The sequence below is a fragment of the Zalophus californianus genome, chromosome 8 (assembly GCF_009762305.2).
Source record: "Zalophus californianus isolate mZalCal1 chromosome 8, mZalCal1.pri.v2, whole genome shotgun sequence".
NCBI classification, from domain to species: domain Eukaryota; kingdom Metazoa; phylum Chordata; class Mammalia; order Carnivora; family Otariidae; genus Zalophus; species Zalophus californianus.
Genome location: NC_045602.1, coordinates 119,534,256 through 119,556,497, shown reverse-complemented (window position 1 = coordinate 119,556,497; position 22,242 = coordinate 119,534,256). Strand labels below are relative to the sequence as shown.

The 22,242-nt window shown below is 50.8% G+C and overlaps 1 protein-coding gene across 2 annotated transcripts in view; it reads right to left on the bottom strand.

The window, feature by feature from the left end:
• The window catches only part of DHX35 (DEAH-box helicase 35), a 117,805-nt gene that overhangs the window by 350 nt on the left and 95,213 nt on the right, over positions 1-22,242 (bottom strand). The window contains exons 22-23 of one of the 2 annotated variants that reach the window (XR_003524666.1): positions 19,080-19,305; positions 18,608-18,926 (exon numbers count right to left, since the gene is read on the bottom strand). The exons of the other annotated variant lie outside the window; for it this stretch is intronic. The gene's annotated coding sequence lies outside the window, so the exon portion shown is untranslated. Of the gene's footprint in view, positions 1-18,607; positions 18,927-19,079; positions 19,306-22,242 lie in introns of those variants that run through there. 2 annotated transcript variants of the gene reach the window in all.

Here is a 22,242-nt window from a genome sequence, read left to right as displayed (position 1 = left end):
AGGAAGCCAACAGGACCCCAAACTCTCAAGTGTGGTCCACGCCAAATTTGGGATGGACGCCCAGACCACAGTCTGTCCACCCCAGCTCAGAACCCAGGAGGGACGGAGCCCCACAGAGCACCAGGGCCCCTTTCTCCAGCCCCCCACTAGGGTCTTAGCATCGGGGCTCACTTAGCAGGCGGGGGCAGCCAACACCCTCAAAGCTTCCAGAATCAGCAGCTGCTCCCACACTATGGTAAAATAACACAAACACCAATATGGCAAAAGAAAAATATCCTTTTTCTTGGATTCCTGCTGATACCCCCGATGTGAGCGCGTGTGCGCACACACACACACGCACGCGCACACACACACGCAGGCACGCGCGCGCACACACACACACACACACAGACCATTTTTCTTTTTTTGGTCTTTTAGAGAAAGAGAAAGGCCCCAAGCATTCCATTCCAAACCCTTTCCACAAGAAAGGTGTTCTGTGCTGTGCCCCAGTAGGTCTGTGTGACTGAGTTAAAATGCATTCTTTTTTTTTATTAGATGAATTGCATCATTAAATTACATTATAAAAGCTAAAAATGCACCATTAATTTTCAAAAACAATAGTAAATACATCTCATTTCTAATACATGATTCTGCATTTAATTTTTGCCCGGGGCCTTGCCTTTTTTTTTTCCCCAGTCTTACTGTCTCCCTTTATGCAGACTATATAAATGGAACTAAATTGCCAAAGAAATTTTTGCCAAATGTCTGTAATGTGAAAATAAATGAATTTCTAATTGGCTGTTGCAAAAAAGAAAAATTACTTTTTGATCTCAGCTCAGCCAAGCAAAAATCTACCTAGCCTGAGTAATAAGATGCAAGCATATTGCCCGCAACGAGCAGAGAGACAAAAGGCCAGCAAAGTGGCTCTCAGAATGCAATTTCTTCTCTCTCCTCCGGCCTCCCAGCCCCCCAGGAGCTCTCGGCCTTCACAGGGACCTTGGGACCCGGCCAGAGCGCCCCTCAACGGCAGGGTGTAAAATTCCTCTGCTCCTTCACTGGCTCTAACAAGTAACACAGAGCCAGTTACTTGACCTTTCTCAACCTCCAGTTCCTCACTGGTAAAACAATCATCATGTCTGCCTTCTGCGGGCTTGTCTGGAGGTGTCATGGGTTGATTTGTGCAACCTCCCCCCGCCCCGGCCAAATTCCTGTGTTAAAGCCCCAGCCCCCCAGTATCTCAGAATGTAACGGGGTTTGGAGATAGGGTCTCCAAAGAGGGGGTCAAGTTTACATGAGGACGCTAGGGTGGGTCCGAAGCCGATAGCACAGTGTCCTCAGAGGAAGGACCCAGACTGGCCCAGAAGGAAGAGGGCGTGAACAGACCCAGAGAGACAGCGACCATCTGTATGCCAAGCAGAGAGTCCCTTTCCTCACGGCCTCAGAAGGAACCGACCCTGCCGACATCTTGCTTTTGGACTCCAGACTGGGAGAAAATAAGTCTCTGCACTTGAAGGCACTCCCTCCGTGGTCCTTCGTTACAGCAGCCCCGGGAAAAACTCCTGGAGGTTCGAGAAGTCAGCGAACATTGCAGATGCACAGCAGTAAGTGCTGCCTCTGGTCACCCCAGGACCCTCCCAGCCCGGCCCCAAAGGGAGGAGTGGGGACGGGGGGGGGGGGGGGGGGGGCTCAGGTTCTAGAGCTTCCTCCTGAACTGCTGGCTCAGCCTTTGTCTGCAGAACCACACTGTCCCAGGAGCTGGACTCCCCCTTGGCTGCTAAAGCCGCCCCTCTCGGGACCTTCTCCCATCTCACAGCTGAGCCCCACGCCTGATCACGTCGTTCCCCTCCCCGGGGTCACGTCCTCACTGGTAACAAGCCCGACAGCTAAGCCCCTTCGGGTGCAGGCTTTGGCGACCGGGCCCAGCCACTCTCTTCTACCCGCCCTCCCGCGTCATACTGTGGAGGGACCAGCACTCAAGAAATTCATTTTTGTGCATGATCCCTATTCTTCCTCTCTTTCTGTCTCTTTCTTCCTTCTCTCCTTCCTTCCTCTTTTTCTTTCTGTGCATTTTGAGCCTGTACCCAGAGCCTTTTGTATGTCCGTGAGCCTGGGATTTTGTAGTCCCTGCCCATTGTCGCCCCGGCTTTTACAACAAGCTCAGAGCCATTGGAGACGTGACCCTAGCCTGGGAGGGAACAGGGAGTCTCCTCCCAGCTTCGAGGAGCCGGGGGTAAGGATTCATCACAGCTGCCACCCGCCATAGACAACCAAGGAGACAGCTGTGCCATTGACTGAGCAAGACCCTAGGCCCCGGGACACCCAACTTGGGCACAGATGGGAATCCCCTGTGGGAGGTCTGTGAGCTCAGACCAGGAGAACATCCGCTGAGGTGGTCACACAGAGAGGAGATATGAGGAACCGCCGCCTGGATTTTGGCCAGAAGGGCAGGGCCTGGATTCTGACTGGGGGAGATTGAATTTCCTGCCAGTTCAGGGGGCCATGGGGTAGGGACTAGAGTCAGAATTCATTGATTTTAAAAAAAGATTTAACTGGATATTTTCACTCATCTGAGTTTCTGCCATGAGCTTCAAAACAACACACCCCTCTAGAGCCACACCCTAACTGCTCCTCATTCCCTGAACACACCGTTGGCTCTTCCACCCTGCAAGGGAGTTCTCTCTACCTGGAATATGTCCTTTCTCCTTGGTTCCACTTGAAGAACTCCTATTCACCCCATGAAGCCCCATCTCCCATATCCTCTCTTCTGTGAGTGCTTCTCTAGCTGTTCCAGGCTGGGCCAGCCACTCTCCAGACTTCCCAAGGGGCTTGTAAAAGGTAGGGTTGATTTCAAGGTACCCAGTTATTCTGCCTTTCCAGTAAGAATTCAAGCATTAGCAGCTCTCCCCACTTCCAGTCCCTCATCTCTCCCTCTCCACCTTCCAGGTCACAGTCATAAAATCCAACCTGTTTATACTTGTTGGGGGGGTGGGGGGAAGACTGGCCTGGACACTGCTGTTGTACTCACTTCACAGAGGAGGAAACCGAGGGTCAGAGAGGTGAAAGGACTTGGCCAGGATGGCACAGCTGGGCTGGGAGGTGGTGAGCTCGCATTCAGATCCAGGCCATCTGGCCCCAAAGCCCACTCTTGAAACACTCTCACGGCCTCCATCACATGTGTGTTCGGACAGATCACTCCAAGCATTTTCCCTTGGGCGTGCAGGGAACCCCCTAGGACCTCACCTGTGAGGTGGGAGGAGAGCAGGGGACCAGACAGCACCTGAACAGGCAGAGGCCATCAGAACAGCTCCTGTTCTCAGCCAGAAGTCTGGGGTCCAAACTCCCCTCCAAGGAAGCCCCACCCGGGAGGGGCTCAGATCACAGGATTCGGGGGGGGGAGTCTGTCAGGAGCAATCATGCAGGCAGTGTCTGGAATGCAGGCTCAGAGTTCCCAGGGGCAGATCTGACCAGGACTGGGCTGGGGAGTGGGATGAGATCTGTAAGCAGAAGGCAGGGCACCTAGGCATGGGGACAAGGGGAGGCAGTGATGCCAGGCGGGAGGTCAGTGCATGGTGGACATGGTCCCTCAATGCCCACAGACCTCTTCTGGTTTGAGGCAGAGTCTGGAAAGGCCGAGTCCCTACCAGACGCCTTAGGACTGTTACCACCCTCATCACTGCATGGGGGGCACCAAAGGAAGAGCAAGTGGGGTTTGCACATTGAACTTCCATGTACGAGAATGTTGGATTCCTTCAGAGGGGCCTCTTAGCAGGGCCAGCTCTGAGGGATCAAAGAGAAGCAAAGCAGAGAAGCAGTGAGAGAGACCCGATGGTCCTAAGTCTCCATCCCAATCTGTAGGGCCAGGCTTCCTACAACATTGCCTTCAGTCTGGGGAGCTCTGTTGTGTCTGTCACTTGTAATCACTGAGTTCTGTCCAGCACCCCATGCTTGAGCTTCACAGTTGTCCTGCTCTCATCCTTAGCCTCCTGCAACCCCCCCACTCCTCAAGCTGACCTGAGGGGTCCGTTACTTGCAACACAAGAGCTTCGGGTCAGATAGATCCCAGACCACTCCTTCCTCGGAGCTCCGGCCCTCGGTCCTGAAAGAGGCTGTCCGCTGACGTTGAGGACCCCAGAACAACTCCAGATTTTGAGCCACCAACCAGTTTGTAAAAATCATCTCTTTTTCGCTTTAGTGTGCATATTAATTACCTTGAAACAGGTGCAAAATCAACCTCGTTTATTATTTGTTTGAGCCCATAATGGCAGTTGCTGCGAATAAATCCCGTTAACCCAGGGAAAGGATTTATGGCCCCAAATTTACACCAGCCGTTTAATCATAGCACCTTTGCGCAGACAGACTTTCTCGAGAACAATTTGCCCCACAATTTGTCAGTGGGAAAATGGCCTCATATAAACGTTTGGAGGAAATAAATGCTAATCCAAAGCTCAGTCTTTCATTCTCCTAATTGCCCAGGGAATATAAAGGAGACAAACTTATTTACTCACAGCAGGAAGTGAGCTGTAATAAAGCATCACCATTGTGAGCTGAAATCAGTCCCTGATGGGGAGGAGAGGGGGCCTGGGGATTTACAAAGCGGTGGGGGAGGGGGGGGACATGGGTGAGTAAGGGCACTGGGCAGTGAGACAGCCCAGTGCCTCAAAGCCTCCCCTGCATTTCAAAGAGGTAAACCTCTCAGAGCTGAGTCGACTGGAGGCAGATCAATGGCCGCACTGACATATCGGGACCTCTCTCAACCCACCCTGGGCCTCCTTAACCCCCAAGTGGCTGTAGGAAGGGTTCTGGAGAAAAGGCAGGTTAGGGCCCCAAGTCTACCCTGGGACAAAGAGGAGGTAGAAGAGGGTAAGACCACCAGGTGCTTATGAGCAGGCACTGTGGTGAAGGAGAGACCCAGGATAGCTTGCTGGGGCAGAAAGGGCTCACACCTCTACCTCAGTCTTCCCAGGATACTCAATGGCTGCTAAGGGCTGTCCCTCTCTGATCTCTCTCCTTTGCAGGAGCTCAGGGCCCCTGTTTCATGGGGAGAAAGATTCTTTCTGACCCCATGGCATCATAGCTAGGACTGCTGAGAAGACCTCCTATAACATAGGATGTGAACCACATATCCCTACAGGGTGCTATTCTCATGAACTAGTGTGAATGATGCCATGTGGAGTTGTGCAGTGTACAACCTGTGCAACTGTTCAGATACTGTCTTGGGACTAAAATATTTAAGGAATGTCTCATCTGTTCTCCTCTCCAACCCCTCCTGTCTTTCCCTGAGCATGAAGTTACCTTCCCAAAGGAGCTGAGGACATGAATGCCAGGGTCCTACCTCCAGACTTATACTCTTCCTATCCAGCCTCTAGACTTCTCTCCTTTGTCCTGACCCCATCCCCACTCTTCCCAACTCTGATTCAATCACATGGTTGCAGAGCATCCTCAGAATGGCAGAGTGACTGGATTTGAATTCAACACAGCCACTAACCAGCTGTGTGGCCATGGGCCATTTACTCAACCTTTCTGAGCTTCCATTTCCCCCTCTATAAAAAGAGAATTATGATATCACCCAGGGTTGCTCTGAGATTAGAGATAATGAATGTTAAGTGCCCTGGCATGTCACAATGCTCAGTGGATGGTTATTACTCTGGAGGCAAGGATGAGGGGTCCCAGGGGACCTCTCCACGCTCTGCATCAGCAAGGAAGGTGAAAAGTTCCTACAGAATAGGACTGTCTCACAAGAAACCAGACAGCCCACAGCAAAGGGCAACGAAAGGCTGGGATGAAGATCGTGGTTGCTCAGAACAGCAGTGCTCTGGCCCAAGGGAGAAGCCACATCTTCCGAGATGCCGGTCAGAACAATACAAGAGATCCCTGCGCAGTGATGAGCCAGGACCAGGACAGGGGAAGTTAGCTCTGTACCCCGGCGCCAGGAAGTTTCACGAAGCTCAGACACGGCCAGGGCTGGGGGTGACAAGAGGCTGCCTCCCTCAAGAACCTACTAGGTGCCAAGTACTTCATTGCTTCTCACGACAATTGCTAGCACAGCTATGTTTTATTTCTGTCTTTCCCACGAGACAATCATCACCCTAAGACCATAGACTTTGTCTGTCTTATTCATCACTATATCCCTAATACTTAGCAAAGTGCATGACCTATATGACCTATAACGGGTCTCCGATAAACATCTGCTAAATGAATGAACAAACCCTCTGGGGTAGGGAGGGTGTCTTTATTACCATTTGACAGGAATGGCTCAGAGAGGTTAAGTGACTTGCCTAAAGTCACACAGCTACAGAGGGAAGAGAAAAGGGAAATCCTTTATAAGCACCTGTACCATGCCAGCCCTTGCATGGGGTGCTTTACCTACATCACCCCATGTGCTCTTCACAGCAGCCTCAGGAGTGAGACACTCTTGTCCCCATTTCATAAAAAGCAAACTCTGCAGGGAGGTTTTAACCCCTAGGGCCTTGTGAAAAGCCAACCCCCATTATTCTGTTTCGCTCCTCATTACTCTTGCTCCCCATAAAAACTGCTCTGGACAACACAATGCGATGTTTTAGTGACAGGAGGGCAAGAAGCTCCTGAGGAAGTGGGAGGCCAGGGCTGGGGCTGAAGCCATGCCAGTGATGGATGGCAGACACCTCGAGCACACCGCAGCTTGGGAACATCTGTGCCTCCCACATGAGAGAGCGATCTTCCAGCTGCAGAGGGGAGAAGGCATGCCAGGGGGAGGGGACTGACGGCAAGGATGGCAGGAAGGCTGGTGACCGTACCCGGGGTCATAGAAGAACTGCTCCAAGCCCAGAAGAAGTGCCCTCCAAGAGATGCTGTGCTTCCCACCAACCACAGGCCAGGGAGAAAAGCATCTTACTCTGAGCCCAATTCTGGATTGGGTTATTGGATAATTTTTTCCTTAGCTTTTAACTTTTTTAAGTTATACAGTTAATGTATGGATACACTCTCACTATTTCAAAAAAACAAATGCAGAGACAAACAGAATTAAAAAGATAAAGCTCCCTCTCGCCCCACCCCCCCACCCACCCACAATCTCACCCCTCCCCAGAGTTAAACACTTCCTTTCCATTTGGTGTGTTTCCTACCAGACTTTTCTCTCTCTCTTTTGTTCTAATGATCTTGCACACATACACATGCATCCTTGTAGCCACAGGAAAAGATATGGTATTGTTTTGTGTGCTTATATTTTGACCCAGATGAAATCTTACTTCAAGCTGCCATTCAGCAAATTTCCTTGCTTGACCCAACAGTATGTCTTAGAGATATTTCCATCCATCCTGATGGAATAGATCCTTCCCATTGCTTTAGCCGCTATCAGGCATTCCACAGTGTGGATGTACCATCGCTGATTTAGCCCACCCCTTAATGACAGCACAATGGATTGTCTCTAATATTTCTCTACACCCTAGAATTTGCCAGCATCATTTACACCACATTCTGTGAGTCCAAGCAGATCCTGAGGCCAGCAGAGATTCATAGCTTAGATTCACCGTACAGGAAAACGGACTCTGTTTCTTCAGAGAGGGACAACCCAATACTGTGTCCATGATCTTCAATTTATCAATTGTCCACTCCCTGCCACAATGACTTCCATTCCTCCTGTATTCAAAATATGCTCATTCTCTCTTCCAAAAAATGTCATCCCCCTGTGCTTCATGCTCAGGCTTGGTGTCCAGGATTTCACCTGCTTTTGTGAGTTAACACAGGTTGTGTAACAAAATACCACAGCCTAGCTGGTTTAAGCAACAGAGGCTTGTTTTCTCATAATTCTAGAGGCTGGAATTCTGAGGTTAGGGCACCAGCACCGTCGGGTTACGGGGAGGGCTCTTGTCCCAGCTTACAGACAGCCACCTCCTTGCTGTGTCCTCATGCAGCCTGAGCTGGGTGCACACACACAGACAGAAGGAAGGATTTTTCCCTCTTCCTCTTCCTAGGAGGCTACCGATCCTATCGGATTAGGAGTCCACCTTTATGGCCTCCCTTCACCTTAATTATCTCCTAAAGGCTCCATCTCCAAGGACAGTCACATTGGGGGTTAGGGCTTCCCCATACGAATCTGCGGAGGCAGGATTCAGTCCACAGAACTTCTGAACTAGAGTCACAGGTAGATGAGGATTGTGAGGAGCTCTTCCTGCCCCCCACTAAGACCCAGCATGTAAAGGCGAAAAGGGGACGGGGCATCCACAGTAGACACTCCCAACCAAAAGGGGAGGAAGAGTTCTTGGTTCACAGTGGTACTACACTCTAGCCAGGCATGCATTCCCAATTCCCTCTGCCTCTGGGGGCAGAGAACAGCCCTTGATTAGGGGCCAGTTTGGCTCCCTGGGAGTAATTCCCTAGTCCAAAAGAAGGATGACAAAGAGGGGAGAATCAAGAGTTTGTGGCTCTTGGCTTTCCCCTCTGAACTCTTGAGTGTCCCCCTCTTTATCACCCTTCTTCTCCCTCCAGAAATGGCTGGCATGTGCAGCTGAATGGTTTTTTCAGCCTGCTTCATCTTCATAGAAAAGTTGGGGACTCAGAGGGCTATTTTCACCTTGAACAACTATGGGCCCTGTAAGTCAAGCTTGCCGTGTTTTCACTGATACAATTCTCTTGAGAACATTATGGGTTTCCTATGTAGCTGCTGAGGGTCACTCCAATTGAGACAGGTTGCTCTCCCCCTCTCTCTCACTCTCCCTCCAGCTCTTTCCCTCTCTCTTTCTCTCTCTCTTTCCCTCTATCCTTCCCTCTCCTTCCAGGCCTTAAGGTTCTGAGAAGTCATTTTGTGTCACCAAGAGGGTATCAGTACCACCTTAAATCTTTCAGACACCTTAACAAGGGGTCTTAGAGCCAAATCATTGGCTCTATCTTTTTTTTAAGATTTTATTTATTTATTAGAGAGAGTGTGAGCACAGGGGGAGGCGCAGAGGGAGAGGGACAAGCAGACTCCATGCTGAGTGCAGAGCCCAACACGGGGCTCCATCCCACGACCAAGATCATGACCTGAGCTGAAACCAAGAGTCACGCTTAACTGACTGAGCCACCCTGGTGCCCCAGACTCTATCTTTAGGCCAGGTCTCACCTCACTTAAATTTTTTACTGGCTAGGGAGATCAGAGAGAAGAGATAGTTTTGTTTTTCAACCCCAGCAAGTCCTCGACCTTCTATATTTCTCTTAAATCTGCTCACAAACCAAGTTGCTCCTTACTGAGCTCGTGTCCCTCTTCCCAAGTTATCAGATCCAGCTAGGAGCAGGCAAGCATCCCTCTGGGGTCTTCACATTCTGTCCAGAGATCTTCTTAAGTAGACCCACAAGTGCACAAGTACATTTTCTATATTCTAAACTGCCACAGGCAACAGATGTGTCAGTTGTCCCCCACCCGCAATATAACACAAGCTGCCCTTCCTCCAGCCTCTGACAACCCCTCAGCAACCCTGCAGCATCTGCCCACCACCCAGCCCCTAAGCCAAGACCAAATGGTTCGGGCGTTTGTTACAGCAATGCTCTGTTTCCTGTACCAACTTCTGCACCAATTACCTAATGCTGTGTGACCAGTCATCTCAGAACTCAGTGGTCTAAAATAATAATGACTTATTATTTCTCACAATTCTACAGTTTGACAGATTCCCTTGCTGGTGGTCTTGTCCAGGATGATAAACTCTGTAACAACCCTGACAGCCTCGAGCTCTAAGCCTTGTCATCAGTCTACCAGTGTGCCCAGGGACTGTGAGAAGCTCGGCTCTCGGGACTAAATAAAACACAACAAGGAAAAAAAAAAACAAGTGCTAGAAGTTTCCTCATGAATGCAGTAAGAACCACTGGAGTTAATGGCCCCTGACATCGGGAGATTCATTAACAGAGGGATTCATCAACAGAGGTATAAAGCAAAGAGGTGACAGTTGGCTCTACACTGTCCTTGCCTCACCGAGAACTTGGATTCCAAACTTCAAGAGGTACTTGGCCAGAACTGAGTATACTAAGGACATGATCATACAGTGAGAGGAGAGAAAATTCATCCAGGGAGGAGCAAATGGCAAGACTGGTTGGGAGCAGTTCAACCAGGAGAGGAGAAGACCAAGGTGATAAGATCCCATTGCTCCGGACCTTAGCTGCTTTTTTGGGAACTACTGGGTTAGTTATTTTGCTTTAAGCTAGAATGCACACAGGCTAGGCTCTGTGCTTTTTACCTGCATCTTTTTATTTAATCCTTATGGTGAATTGTGTGTCAGGGTTCTGCAGAGAAACAGAACCACTAAGATATGTATATATACAGAGATTTACTTGGAGGAACTGGCCCACACAATTATGGAGACCCAGAAATCCTGCAATCCGCGATCTGCAAGCTGGGGGGCAGTGGCATAATTCAATCCGAGTCTGAAGGCCTGAAGGCCAGGGGGGCTGGTGGTGTGAATCTCAGTCCAAGGGCAGGAGAAAATGAGGTGGGATATCCTAGCTTGGACGGCGAGGCTGGAAGAAAAGAGGTAAATTCCTTCCTCTACCTGTTGTTCTCTTCAGGCCCTCAAAGGATTGGATGCCGCCCCCTACGTTGGGGAGGACCCCCTGCTTCACTCAGCCCACCCGTTCCAGTGCGAACCTCATCGGGAGACAACCTCGCAGACACACCCAGAAGGCGAGTTAAATCTGGGCCCCGGGGGGGGCCAATCAAGTCAACATGAAATTAACCCTCACACGAGCCCAGGAGGTTGGAACTCTGTCCTTTTTCATTTTAACGGTGAAAAGACTGAGGCACAATGTCTTTTGGTTTGGGCTCCCCCCCCCCCGCAAGGAGACCCTGAAACAGGATGCAAGTGCAAGTGACTGACGTGGGAGGTGATCCCTAGAAACACCATGGGTGAGGGAGGGGGGGAAGAAGAGAAGGAAAGGAAAGCAGGAAAGAGAATTATTGAGCAGGTCACAGTGTGGGCAACTGACTTTTTTTTTTTATTGTTATGTTAATCACCATACATTACATCATTAGTGTTCCATGAGTCATTGTCTGTGCATAACTGGGCAACTGACTCTTAACACGCCAAGAGGCGGACCCGCCCCAACGCTGGGGGGGCGGGGGGGCCGGGGGACTGGTCCTCCAACCATCTGCCATGGGAGGGTCCACTACCTTTCCTTAAGACTTTATTTATTTTTAGAGAGAGAGAGCACGCGAGAGAGCGCGAGCAGGGGGAAGGACAGAGGGAGAGAGAGAATCTCAAGAAGGCTCCCCACCAAGCGTCGAGCCTGATGCGGGGCTTGATCTCATGACCCTGAGATCATGATGTGAGCCGAAACCAAGAGTCAGACACTTAACTGACTGAGCCACCCAGGTGCCCCGAGGGTCCGCTACTTTTGACTTCCCGTGCACCCTGAACACAAGGTCAGAAAAATGCCCCCAGGCAGTGTCAGGTGTTTGCAGAAAGCAGCCTTTGACCTATAAAGGTGACTATGATTAGGAGAGGAGCCAGCAGCATCCACGGCACTCAGAGAAGTGGCTTGCACGCATCTATCGGCTAGGGTGGGACTTAGAAGGATTTGAATCTGGCTCGGCCAGCCTCCAAAGCACTCCATCTGGAAGATGCTGTTGGGATATGGAGGTTTCTAGTCCGGGGCAGAGGAAGGGTGGGAGTGACGAGGACCAAGGCTCAGCCTTGGGGGGCGGGGGAGGACCGGGGTTTGAGGAGTAAGGTCAGAGCATCTCCTTCAGAGCTAGCTGGGGGAGCAGAGGAGGCCAGCTTTCCGGGGCAGGGGGGTGTCCACAGTGAGGAGCAGAGACTTGGGTTGAACAGACAGAAGGTCAACCCCGTGCTCCGGGTCTGTGGAGGATGCTGGCCATTGCCAGGCCCCAGGCAGATGCACCTGTCCGGTGTCATCTGCACAGGGGCTCTGAAGAGGGACAGCCGCCCTCAACTTGCAGGGGAGGACACAGTTCAATGAGACGGTCCAGACTCACAAAGCCGGCAAGCGCCAGGGCTGGAGTATGAACCCTTTCTTTCATACCGGGAGGAAATATTTGTGGAGCCCCTCCGGAGTGCTACTGCCAGCCCTGGGAATACAGCAGCGAACAGAAGCGACAACTCACGGAGTTGCCCTCACCGAGTCCACAGTCCAGTGAGGGAGACAGACCAGAGCAAGGAGACAAATGGGGTATCAGATGGTGACTGGTACTAAAGTAGTAATAAGGCGGGGTAAGGGTGACAGCGCGTGGCACAGGCACAGAGCCTTTGCTGTTTGACAAGGAGAGCCCAGGGCAGGCCTACTCTGACACCTGGCCCACAGGAAGGGCGAGCACTGAGCGGGGACCTGGGAAAGGGCCGCACACCTGGGGGCACAGCCAGAGCAAAGGCACGGAGGCCTCTGAGGATGAACAAGCAAGTCAGTTGGCTAGAGTGGGACATGGGGGGGGGGGGGGGCACTCATGGGGGGCAAGGGCAGAGAGGAGACAGGGGAGGGTAAGAAGGATCACAAGGGTCCCAAAGGAAGATCTTGCAGCAACTTGACTCCCCCTGAACGAGCTGGGTGAGGACATGATCTGACTGCCAGCTTCACTGGCCTCCTCGGCATCTTCCGCCCTGCGGGCAGGGTCCTCTTGGCCAGGGCTCAGGGGAGCTGGGCTAGGACAGAAAAGAACGCCCTCCTGGGCTCCCAACCCTCTGCCACTCTCTCTCCACCCTCCAGCCCATCAGCTACCCTCCCTTCTCCTCCTCCCTCGAGCCACTCACTTCCCAAGACAAATGGCAGCTTCTTCCTGCCCATCCATCACTGCTCCCAGGCCCATCCATTAGCGGCCGCTCCCCCATCCTGCCCCCAGCCCCACCGTCCTTGCTCAGGGACGGGGTCCATTGATCAGAGGCCCATCTGCCGCTTGTCACATCCTGGCAGCCCTGACAGCAGGAGACAGAGCTGTTGCTGGCTGGGCCAGCCTGAGGCCAAGGGAGAGATGAAAGTGCGCCACCCCCCAGGACTGGGGGCTAAGGCCAGGGCCCAGCTGGGAGGGACGGGCTGGAGGCTCAGGGTAAGCCCTCCCCAGCCAGACGCTCTTATTCCAGGTCTGCCAGGGCAAAGTGGAAAGTGAGTTCCTAGGGACACACTTGCAGACGCGCCCACGCCCCCTTCCACACCTGCGTCTGCCCCAGCCTGGGTGTGCAAGCCGGGAGGGGCCCAAACAACACTTGAGAGCCCTCCCCTCCCAAATCCAGCTCTTCTCAGACTTCTCCCTTTGCCTTAAATGGCGAGCGCAGACCCCCAACCCAACCCTCCTTCGGATTCCTGCCAGAAGCCTCCCGGACCCACAGGCCCCTCTCACCAGCCTCCTGGTGACCCCGTTAGGTGACCAAAGAGAGTGACCTGTAGGGACCTCTTGCCCTCCAGCTTTGGGCTGGATTCAGACTACAGGGAGGCACTGGCAGGAGAGCCAGAAGCTGGAGGAGAGAGGTTGGGATATTTATTCCCTGGCCCCCTGCCCTGAGGGATCCCTGCGGGTAAACATGGGTCCACCCATGGCCCCGGCTCTGCCAAGGAGCCCTCTCCACCTAGCCCCCTTGGGCAACCACTCCCCTTCGCCCCCTCCTCTGCACTTGGCAAAGGCTCCCCAGCATTGGGGATGGGCACCCCGCGGCTCCTTCATCCTGCCTGCCTGCATGCAAATGGCCCCTTCGTGATACTGCTCTCAGTTAACTGGTTTGAAAATGCGTTGGGTTCCTGGGTTCCCACTCAGATGCGATTCATACACCTGCCCTTCACTCTCTCCTAACCCAAAACCCCGGGGTGCATCGTGGATACACCCCTCCCTCCCCCTCCACCCCAGCCCCACCACTTTTCTCCCCATGCTTCCATCATCTATCTGTCCCCCTTCTCAAGGCCACTCCCCAAGTTCCAGCATCCCTCCCGTGTCCCCACACAGCCCCCACACACCACTCTCACACCATCTGACTTTGTCAGCCCTCGGCTGCCACACTGCAGGGCTCCCCGTCACCCATACAGCAAGTGTCCCTTGTCACCCCCGCGGGAAGACCTTCTCCATGGGGCCCACACCCCTCCACCTTCCTCTCAAGCACTCTTCTTTTTGCCCCCATGTTCTCCTGCTTCGGGGCCTTTGCTCATGCTGCGCCCTCCACTTGGAATGCCTTTTCCACCTTTCCATATGTATAAAGGTATACCCGCTCTCCTCGGAAAATGAGCTGCCAAGGAAGAAAAGAAGATTTTGCCGGGGGGGGAGGAGGGGAAAGTCCCCTTGGGAACGGAAGGGGGTGCTGCTGCTGGGGGAGGCAGCGGGGCCCTTTCTTCCCCTGACCAGTGCAGGCTCCTGTATCTGCATCCACACCTGTGAGGCCACACCTGGGCCGGTGCAACCCCCAGGCTTCCCAGGCTCCTGGCTTCCTCTCCCTGAGCCCAGCCTCCCAGCCCCTCCCTCCCAGAGCTGTTCCTTGAGCAAACTGCAACAGCCACTGCCCTTCCCTTCACACCCTATGTCCCTCCACATCAGTTCCACTCCTGGACCCAGGCCCCGCCCAACTCTCCAGTCTCACCTTCCATATGCCCAGTGGGTGGGACCAACAGGTCATGCCCTCTGGGAGCCCACACCCTCCTCCCAGACCATGTTCCAGGTACCTGCACCCCAGAATTCTCTGCCCAAAGAATCAGTAGGTCTAAAATGTCATTGGTGCAGAGGTTAAAAATCTCTGCTAGAGTTCAGACTATTTAAATTTATTTAAATCTATTTAAACCGGCCCATCTACCAAGCTCACTTCCAGGGTCTACACGGGCCTCTCTCCCAGGTCCATCCGCAAGACAGACATGCCACTAGTCTGGGGGGTGGCCCAGAACAGCAGTCTGGGGGTGTAGACGGAGGTCGGATTTGGGGCTGGGGTATCCACGCACATGCAAACAACACTCTACACTGTGCAGTACTCTTGCCTCAGACCCATGGGGTGAGCCTGCCAGGGCCACAGGTTGGGGGGTTAGCTTCCCCCTTGTCTCCCAAAGCTGCTCCCAAGCTCTACCACCCCTCCACCTCCACGCAAAAGTCCTTCCACTCTTATGGTCCCTCACCCGTCTCTGTCACCAGGGCCAGCTATGGACTTGGCAGAGCCCGGTGCCAACTGAAAATGTGGCACCCCTTGTTCAAAAAGCAAGAAAAATGTGCCGCTAAAAGTCCTAAAATATAAAACTTCTTCCTTTCTTCCGTGGGCTCTCTGTCTCCACTTGTCGTGGCATTGGGATTTGCTATTCAATATTGTACTCCTGCGGGCACAGGGACCCCAGCTAGGCACGTGCAGACCCTCACGCACACATGCACTGCCCACCAGCCATTGGGGGCATCATCCTGCCAGCCGCTGGACACAGGCACATGCCCTGCTGGGCATGTGGGTGGGGAGCTCAGTCTCCCCTTCCCACTGGCAGCCTTTGAAATAAATACCCTTCGTTTCAAGCATTATGATAGCCACACTGTTAGCGGATATTATTATTATGATTACTATTGTTGTCTGCTGTAGCTCAGTGGTTCCCAACCAGGGGCAGTTCAGTCCCTCAAGGGACATTTGGCAAAATATGGAGACATTTTTGGTTGTCATACCTGCAGGGAGGGGTGCTACTTAGTGAGTAGAGGCCATGGATGTTGCTTAACGGCCTAGTTTGCAAAAGATACTCCCCCCCAACAAAGAATCATTAGGCCTAAAATGTCATTGGTGCAGAGGTTAAAAATCTCTTGCTAGAGTTCAGACCATTTAAACCTATTTAAACCGGCCCAGATCATCCACCAAAAGAAGCATCCAGCTCCCACTCCTACAACTCCAGTTTCTACCACAAGGTGGTGCTTGAGGTAGCACGTCTCTATGCTGGTGGATAATTCTGAGCCTAAATTAACAAATTATTCTCCTCTGTTATTCTTTTCTATCAAAAGCCATGCATGTAAAATAGCAAACCGTACTTAAAAGTCCACATGGAGCTTTCTCTTCATACAGCAGGTTACAGAGCACATCCACCCACATCCTCTCCTTTATTCCTCAAAACATTTCCACTGCGTAGGAATTATTAGTCCCATTTTACAGAGGAGGAAACTGAGGCTTCCAGAAGCAGTTCTCTTCTCAAACCAAGTGCCTCCCTAATGCTGGTTGGCTGGGGCCTCCCTGGCCTTGGAATTTTGGTTCCATTGGATTTGAAGCAACAAATTCTAGAATCCAGAAACATCCCAGCCTTCGGGGGATCCCCCAGAGCTGCTAGAGGCTCATTTCCTGAACCTGGTGGTTCCCAAACATGTCTGCACGTTGCAATGCCCAGGGAAGCTTCAGAAAGTTCTGGTGCCTGTGTCCCATCCCAAGACTGTGAGTTCATCTGGAGTGTCTCAAAGATCCCCAAATGATTCCAATGCACAGGTAAGCCTGGGAAATGCTGCCTTCACTGGCAGCCTTTGAAATAAATACCCTTTATTTCAAGCATTTTCACTACTTTATTAATTTTTCTGAACAGTTGAGAGGAAGGAGCAGGAGGTCTTCCTCAAACTCTGGGACCCACATGCTCACACCTGTTTCCACAGGCAGGCAGCAGGTCTGTCTCTGCCTCAGCTTGCAGAAGCATTCACCCCACCCAGACTCAGGCTCCGTCACAGACAGGCTGGTCAAGGAAGTTTCCTCTTCCATAAAAATGCAGTGCTCTTCCAAGATGTCCATCGACAGATGAATGGATAAAGAAGATGTGGTATATATACACAATGGAATATTATGCAGCCATCAAAAGGAATGAGATCTTGCCATTTGCAACGACGTGGATGGAACCGGAGGGTGTTATGCTGAGCGAACTAAGTCAATCAGAGAAAGACATGTATCATATGACCTCACTGATATGAGGAATTCTTAATCTCAGGTAACAAACTGAGTGTTGCTGGAGTGGTGGGGGGGTGGGAGGGATGGGGTGCCTGAGTGATAGACATTGGGGAGGGTATGTGCTATGGTGAGTGCTGTGAATTGTGCAAGACTGTTGAATCACAGATCTGTACCTCTGACACAAATAATGCAATATATATTAAGAAAAAAAAAAGAAGAAGAAGAAGATAGCAGGAGGGGAAGAATGAAGGGGAGTAAATCGGAGGGGGAGACGAACCATGGGAGACAATGGACACTGAAAAACAAACTGAGGGTTCTAGAGGGGAGGGGGGTGGGGGGATGGGTTAGCCTGGTGATGGGTATTAAAGAGGGCACGTTCTGCGTGGAGCACTGGGTGTTATGCACAAACAATGAATCATGGAACACTACATCAAGAACTAATGATGTAATGTATGGTGATTAACATAACAATAAAAAATTTTTTAAAATGCAGTGCTCTTTCCGAAAAGAATCCTGACAAATCAAATTTCTTCATTTTGTCACAATTATTTATAAAGTAAAACACCGTTCACAACAAAAGTTCTCAAACTTGGCTACACATGAGCATCACCTGGTTTTCAGAAGACCTCGATGCCAGACCAACCCAGCAGAATCTCTAGGGATCATCAAAGCCACTCCAGGTGATTTAATGGAAGACCACATTTGAGAACCAGTGGTGGAGACCCTGCTGTATAAGTGTGGGCCCTGGGCTAACAGCATCAGCATCACCCAGGAGGGAGCTGCATTGAAAAGCCACATCTCGGGATGCACCCCAGATCTACTGCATCTGAATCTGCATTGTAACAAAGTGATTTCTGTGCACATCAGAGTTCCAAAAGCATCGCTGTAGAACCGAAATCAGTCAATGCACACACCTGGTACAACCTACCCCCTTCGCCACAGACAGCCAGCCACCAACAGCCTCTGCCAGTTAAGTCCTCCACCTGTCGTCCTCACACCCGACACGCCCCCGGGAAGGTGCCGTTTGGGGACCGCTAGTTCTTGGGAGTTCAGGGGAGGGGAGGCATGCTTTCCAAAAGCCAAAGCATTTTCCAGCCACTTTATCTCAATCATTTATTCTCGCTCAATGTTTGTCTGGAAATTTATATCGAGTGTCTTCTATGTATCAAGTGCTGTGTTAGTTGCTGGGCGTGCCACGGAGATATGCCCGTCCTCAAGGCGCTTACTTTCCCATGAACAGTCAGGCAAGACTCAAGTGAGCAATCGAGTTAACTGTTTAAAAATCCCAAGTTCTGGGGAGACGGGGTGGCTCAGTCAGTTAAGTGTCTGCCTTCAGCTCAGGTCATGATCCCAGGGTCCTGTGATGGAGCCCCGCATCGGGCGCCCTGCTCGGCGGGAAGCCTGCTTCTCCCTCTCCCTCTGCACCTCCCCCTGCTTGTGCTCTCCTGCTCTCGCTGTCTCAAATCAATAAATAAAATCTCTAAAAAATAAAAATCGCAGGTTCTGAGGAGTGCTGAAGAGGAAACAAGACCAGGAGAAAGAATAAAATGGGGGACCCCTCTTCATCACTCTTTGGTTTGGCCCAATTCAAACTGATTTTTGCTCAAATAAACTCTTTAAAAAAAAATTTTTTTAAAGGACTAAAAGGGACACTCACAGCCCCTGAGACAGCGGCTGGCAGGGAGCCCGCCGGGAGCAGGAACCAGCCTGTGGAACACAGGGCAGGAGCACTGGAGGCAGAGGGCCCCCCCACGGGCAAGCGTGGGGCGTCCTGGAAATATGAACAAGGCCAATAAGACCTACCCGAGGGATTCAAGAGGCAGGGGACAAGAAGACTGGAGAGCCAGGCAAGGAGCGAGGCCAGGAAGGAGGGAAGACTTTACCGTAAACGCAAATGGGAGCCTCCGCAGGCTTCTGAACTGGGAGGGGTGCGGGGATTTCAGCGATGTCTCAGAAAGCTTCTCTTGGCTGCTGTCCAGAGAACGGGCTGGGCTGGAGGACGCTGAAGCCAGGTCACCTGGGCGCAGGTGGCCTTCCGGCGCCGGATGCCGCCGTGTGCACACACAAAGCCCAGTGGGGCGTGGAGGACGAGGAGGAAACCTTGTTCACCTTTTCAAAGGCTTCACAGGATATCTGCTACGTTTTCTAAATGCAACGTTAAACAAATAAAATCGAAAAGGCTGACTCTTTGGAGGCTCTGTTTCCTACCGGGGACGGACAGCCAGAAACAGCCCGTTTGCAGACATGTGCTCATTTACCTGCAAACACTGGGGGCAAAACTGCTACTTCAAAACCTACCTGAAGGGTCTTTGTCTCCGGCGCTCTTCTCCTCTCTCCCTGCAGAATCTCATCTCTGCCCTGCCGCCGGGCAAGGGCACTGGAAAACTCTAATAAGGAAGGGCTGCACTGGTCCTGTTGATCTCTAGCAGGGGGCTCTGGCACACGGCAGCACATCCTTCCCGGCCCGAGGGCACCCCCTGAAATGACGTGGCTGGACACCAAGCCGCTGGTTAAGACCTGGGTTCTGATGGAAGAAGGGGGCAGGGAAGCCAGGGTGACGTGCTTGACGACGGGACGGCACAGAGGGGAGAGTCCCATCTTGAGATACAAAGAGAGATCTAAAGATCCACATCTAAAGAAAGTGGACTGTGGCAGGGACTGGAGAGGCTAGCAGTTGGAGAGGGCTGGAGAGGAACGAGAGACAGACTTTCTTGACATTGGGAGGGTCTTGAGAATGTCTAGATGCTGATGGGGAGGATCCCAGAGAATCCTCAATAAATCCAGAGGCATGAGAAAAGCTAGCATATCATCGGGACTTTTTTTTTTTAGATTTTATTTATTTATTTATTTATTTATTTGACAGAGAGAGAGAGAGAGAGAGAGCATGAGCAGGGGGAGCAGCAGAGGGAGAGGGAGAAGCAGACTCCCCGCTGAGCAGGGAGCCCGATGTGCGGCCTGATCACAGGACCCCAGGATCATGATCTGAGCCGAAGGCAGACACTTAACCAACGGAGCCACCCAGGTGCCCATCATCAGGACTTTAGTTTGTATTTCTCTGATGACTAGATTACTAGTCAGTGTTGTCCAGAGAAATAGAACCAAAAGGATATGGAGATATATATAAAACAAGACTTATTATAAAGAATTGGCTCACATGATCAGGGAGGCTGACAGGTCCCAAGATCTGCAGTCAGCAAGTTGGAGACCTAAGAGAGTTGATGGTGTATTTCTAGTCTGAAAGCCAGCAGGCTCAAGACCCAAGAAGAGCCGATATTTCAGTTCGAGTCCAAAGGCAGGGGGGGAACACATTTCCTGGCTCAAAGGCTGTCAAGCAGAAGTGCTCTCCTACTCACAGGAGCGTCTGCCTTTTCATTACATTCAAGCCTTCAACTGATTGGATGAGGCCCACCCACACTGGGGAAGGCGATCTGCTTTACTCACTCTACCAATTCAAATCCTAATCTCATCCAGAAACACCCTCACAGACACATTCCAGAATAATATGTGACCATGCCTGGGCAGACCCATGGCCCAGGCAAGTTGACACATAAAATTAACCGTCACAACTAGTATGGTTGGAGATGTTCTCCTATGCTTGGGAGGTATTTATATTTATTCTTCAAAGGATTATACAGCTTTATCCTTTGCCCATTCGATTAAGTGTCAGTGATTTTCTTTATGAATTTATGGACGTTAACCTTTGCTGTCACATATGTCAAAAAAGATTCTGTCACTTTGACTTTTGACCTTTACTTGAGGGCTATATCTTGAAAATATAGGCAAGTACTTCAAAGCTAAATCTGTCCATCACCTTCCTTGGCATTTCTATCCAAGGTCAAGGATAAAACCCTCCTCAGCTAGAGATCAAATAATTCTCTTTTTATCCTTTCTTCTAGACTTCTATTGTTTTATTTTTTACCTTCCACCATTTCAACAATCTAATTTTTATTTTTTGGACTCTAGAATGAGATGAAGTTCTAAATTGACTGTTTTCCAAATAACCAGATTTACAGGTAGCATTTACTGAATAATCCATCCCTCTTCCACTGATATGTGACGCTTCATTGTTCACGGACCCCGGTTATTCAGGACTATCTATTTCATTCCATTGATTTATCCGTCTAGTTTTATGCCAGTAACATACCGGTTTTATTATTGTAGCTTTATAATGCATTTTAACACTTGGTAAGGCCAGCCTTTTTTCCAAATCGATTTAGCTATTCTCACCTTGTCAGGTTTATGTTGTTTTTTTTTTTTAACATGTGTTTTAGAATCCGTTTTTACCTCTTTTTTCACTGGTCACCACGGGGATGTGACTTTGACATTTGCAAGGGGAGGGGAAGTGGGCTGTGCTCTGTGTGGACATCACAGACACGCTCAGTGGCCCCTAAGGGGGTCCCTAACATGACTGTCCTCCCCGGCAGCGAGGAGCTGGTGTGGGGCTCACACAGACTCCAAGGGAAATCCGGGCTGTTGGGGCAGAACCGTGTATTCCTTCCCTCCTACTACTTTGGTGTTTCTGCTAAATAAAAGTCCATTTTTATTCTTCGAGGAGCTGAGCAGGAAGATGTTTTACACCCTGGTTCTCACCCGTCGTGATCTATGTCCCTTTTACAAACTTATCTCTGGGTCTTTGCTCAGTTTATAAGCTAGGGGCAATCTTTCTTCCCTAAAGCCTCCTTCCGCCACAGTCTGGAGGAACCTTGAGATTTCCTGCCGATGATTTAAAGGACTATAACACTCGCAGGCTAGATTTGTTTTAGTGTCCATAAAACTCAAAAATTTCATAAAACAATTGGTGAAAATAAAATTACCAAAAAATGATATAGTACCAGCAGACTGCATAATAGTTACGGGAGAAATGGAGACCATGATTCACTGGGGGATAAAAATGACAACGTATTTATTGCAGTACACTGACAAGAAACTAATTTGTCCCTTTTACTTTTGAGACAGGGCACGAATTCCGATTTTTCTCCTCTTGCTCCATCTCTGACAGGGGAGCAGAAGGTGGTAGAAAATGGTTCTTGGCTTCAGGGGCTGCGTGTGTGTGTGTGTGTGCGCACGTGCGCACACACCAACGTGAAGGGTTTCAATAAAAACAAAACTGTGTTTTTTGCCTTACCTTGGTCTAGGTCTCTTTGAGCCTCAGTTTCCTGGAGATTTCCTGTATGTGTGAGTATACGCATAAATGTCTGTGTTGCGTGTGTGAATGCGTGCGTAGGTGTATTTGTGCACAGTGTGTTGTATCTGGCCATTATCAACAACAGTTTGAGAAGGGAGATGGTAAAACAATCTTGTTTTTACCAAAGAGATGTGTGCCCCAAAGAGAAAGGGGAAAAAGAAACATAGCCTCAAAAATAAAAGCAAGTGATAACTTAAGCTCAGGGAAAGTGATTGAAATCAGATCAGTGGGTGTCTGAGGGTGAGGGTGAGGGGGTGGGTGGGAGATTGCACAAAG